The sequence below is a fragment of the Hippocampus comes genome, unplaced genomic scaffold (genome assembly GCF_001891065.2).
Source record: "Hippocampus comes isolate QL1 unplaced genomic scaffold, H_comes_QL1_v1.1 scaffold74, whole genome shotgun sequence".
Lineage (NCBI taxonomy): Eukaryota > Metazoa > Chordata > Actinopteri > Syngnathiformes > Syngnathidae > Hippocampus > Hippocampus comes.
In genome coordinates, this window is record NW_017804812.1 from 322,428 (window position 1) to 326,092 (window position 3,665).

Genomic DNA, 3,665 nt, shown 5'->3' on the forward strand with positions numbered 1-3,665 from the left:
AGGGCTGATGTTTTTTCTGATTCATTTTTCTTGGCAAAGCAGTTCCAAATTACTCAATTATTGATGTTGCGCTTTCTGAAAAGGAAGAAAATGAATTGCCGTTGCACTTCCTTATCAAGGAGACAAATGCGAGTGAGGTGACACTTTCTGAGAAAGCTGGCTGACTGCAATTTTGATGTTGTGCTTTCCTAAAAAGAAGACAAAACCACTGACGTTACACTTCCTCAAAAAGAAGACAAATTAGTGACGTTGCACTTCACTAAAATGACGTGACGCGATTTTGGTTTGTTTTACGATGCACAATAGCGAGAATCCATTTTTTCAGGACTTCATGTCGTAAACTGTGTTCCCACGCTCTGTCGCGGTTCATCGGGCGCACCCCCTACGATGGTGGCACTTTTTCAACAATCTTTCGGGGGGTTTTTAACAGCGGACAGGCAACTCCGAATTTAGAGTCGGACACCTCTCATGTTGTACCGAGTCGGGCCGCAACATGCCAGGGAGAGGAACTCCACTGGAATAAATGATGGCCGGCAACTGAGCAATTATGTGAAGGAAGCAGTTGTTACTGTTTTAACTGGATTTTTGCAATGTACATGATGTGAGCAGTAAGGTAACATTTTTGGTTGATGACAATAAAATAAAACACTAATTGTCTGCTAACTGTTGATTAACATTCAGTACTTTCCCCCTGAGACAGATGCCGGGATAAGTCCAGGGGCTCATTTGCATATCGCTTGCGGCAGACAGAGGTGATCGCTATCCTGCGCCGGCCACTTGAGTCCTTTTCTCCAAACATGCTTAACACAGACTAATGACGTAATTGCTGCTCAATTAGAGGACACAATGGCCACGACCGGACCCATCGGCAATATGCAAAAATTGCCGCCATGACGGAAAGCTTGCAATTCTTGTTGATTGCAACCAAACTAGAAACACCACAAATGTTTTGCAGGTGTACACGCGTTTGGACATTCGTGTTAACAACAACGACATCATCATCATCGACTCCCTCCTCTTGTCACGCTACCCGAGCACAGCATTCGGGTCGTCAATTTGTAGTGACACCCAAACGGCCCCCCGCTTGTATTTGTTTAGCCGGCAGATAAGTGTCTCAACACGGCGTAGAACACCACCCCCCACCCTCCCCTCCAGGCCCCAGTGTTTGTGACTCAGCTAATGACCTCCCTAATGAACGTGCTCCCTTTTCTCAATAAACATGTGGCAGCGGGGTGGCGTGATAGTGGTGGTTGGGGGGGCAGTAACAAAAAAAAAAACTTCGGGGCAGGGTGATTTTTGCCCATTGTAATGGACCTTGACCCCCCGCAGGGAGCCATGAATGCCGGCCACAGTGGGGGCGGTCGGGCGAGTGCACCGAGAAAGAGTTTCACCCCCTTAGCCACCCTGCAAATCAAAACAATGCACATTTGGACATTGTTGCACTATTTAGACTAAAAGCACACTTTTTTTTTTTATACTCGGTAACTATAAGTAGAATGCAATGACAAGAACGCTCCCTCAGTTATTGCAGATTTTTTTTTTTTTTTTTTGTGTTATATTAATGACCATTTACTCGATTACGATTTCACGAATGCATTCGTGTATGTTGGTGATATGAATCAACTTTCCGTTGATTGAAGTGACTTTTTAAGACGGCCTTTTTAATTGACGTGATACTCTTCAGATGTGTCGTTAACACGAAAGCAACGGAAAAAAAGTTGACCACAAAGAAAACAAAATCAATCCGTTTTAGTTTTCGGAGCAAACGTTTGGTTTCTCATCGGTACCGTATGAATTGGTTCTTGCCTTGATGAGCCGTCGCCGCTCAAGAATTCAGAAGAACCACATGAAACACGTACACAAAATATTTAAAGGTGTGCCTGTACTATATGTCAATGTCAGAGGGGGGCCTCTTTGATGGACCCAACCTGTCTTTTATTTAAGGGTGCTGTCTTTTGTCTCAGTCGGCTTGAGGTTGCTCGATAGCCTGTTTCCAATTGGGACAAGAAAGGCCAGTGTGATTCCCGCCGTAATGGGAAACAGCCCCCGACATCATTCCCGAGCGCCAAGATTGGAACGCCGGTGAAGGAAGATGGCAAGAGGGCAAAGAGGACAAGATGCAGTCCACCGTGGCAAATCAACCAGACTTCCATCAAAGACAGTCGTAAGGCACCAAACCCCGCAAATAATGTCGGACTCAACACCCCTTGCTTAGAAGTTAGCAAGTTAAAGTTTTCTCCACCACATCCCAAAGACCTTGCGTTGAGTTTGCTAGCAACTGAAGAGGCATAACTTACAGACGAAGATCGCTGCAGAGGGTGGTTGCCGGAGTGATGCCCCGGGGGTCGCTTGAGCAAGGCACCAAACCTCACATGGCATCGTTTTTCTCGGACTAAAACACACAAGTCATCATTAGAACGCTTCAAAAGACCCAGGATGGAATTTTGCGACGAACCAAAATGGCAGACGTTACCTGCCAGCTGTGGGCGGTCGGCAAAGAGATGCCAGGATGTGCCACAGAACTTCCAATTGCTGTGGGACCACCCTTCCAAGACCAAAACCACTGCCTCAAGTCTTCTCCGGATCAACGATGATGCGCTTCCAGTGGGTTTTCAGTACATTGGGCCTCGCCTTTCAAGATTTGGCTTGACTTGAACCAGATGGACCCCGGTTTGATCCCAGCTGTGGAACAAGAAGGGAGAACCCCAAAATCAATGGAGGCTGTTGAAATCAATCGCTGATGAAAGAATAAATTGGCACCACGTTTTTGGCAATGTTCAGCGCAATCGACTGCGTGATTGCATTCTGCTTTCTTGTCGTGTTGTCTCTTTCTTCGCGGTTGCTTTATTGCAAAATAGATGCTTGAGCAGTCGGAAAAAAAGTTTCTCAAGATAGCCACCGAATGGCTCCGTTTGCAACAGTGACTGCACTTTGGTAAACTGGCTCCTCTCTTGTTCGCAGCCATGTTAGTGGAAGAGGTGCAGGTCAGCGTGCAACTGTGGATAAATATTGAATTGAACTTCCTATTTATGAAAATAAGTCACATATTTTGGTTGAAAAAAAAAAAAAAAAAAATACCTGCCATGGCAATTAAGGGTGCGCAGTGAGAGTCATTTTTAATTGGCCTTCGGATTGTGAGGCGGTCATCAAAATTTCTCTCCTTGAGGGGGTCCTTGGATTCAAAAACTTGGGAGAAATCCAGACTTTGAATTCGTGACTGTTCCATGTCAAAGCGAATTTCAACTTCATCTTTGACGCAATCCTGTTTGTTTACAGGTGGGCTCCATCACAGTCCATGTGATTTTTTTTTTTGGCTTCCAAAACATCACGTGTGATTCACTTCACACAAGGGGGAGCGGGAGTTAGGCCCTCCCAAACTTCTCATTTTTTGGGCTCACTTTGCTCTGAGGAAGAAAAAAAAAGTGTAAATATTTCCTCCTCTCGCAAATAGCCAGCGAGAGAGCTGCGCGGAGAGAGAAAAAGAGAGCGAGAGAGAGAGAAAGAGAGCGAGGGCAGTCTCCTCACTCAAGCTGTTTTGTCAAACCCTCCCGCTGTCATGGAGCCGCCGTCCCAGATGTTCCTTTGAGGGGAGCGCGGAGCAGAGCTGCAACAGCGAAAACCTTGGCCGCGGTGAGGGAAAAGTGAGCGCGGGGTGGGGGGTCCGG

At 46.3% G+C, this 3,665-nt stretch overlaps 1 protein-coding gene across 1 annotated transcript in view; it reads right to left on the minus strand.

Moving 5' to 3' along the window:
* The window catches only part of LOC109513282 (dickkopf-related protein 3-like), a 5,458-nt gene extending 1,799 nt beyond the window's left edge, over positions 1 to 3,659 (minus strand). Inside the window, exons 1-3 of the mRNA XM_019865610.1 lie at positions 3,341 to 3,659; positions 2,474 to 2,682; positions 2,298 to 2,392 (exon numbers count right to left, since the gene is read on the minus strand). The gene's annotated coding sequence lies outside the window, so the exon portion shown is untranslated. The remainder of the gene's footprint in view (positions 1 to 2,297; positions 2,393 to 2,473; positions 2,683 to 3,340) is intronic.
* Between the last annotated feature and the right edge of the window lie 6 nt (positions 3,660 to 3,665).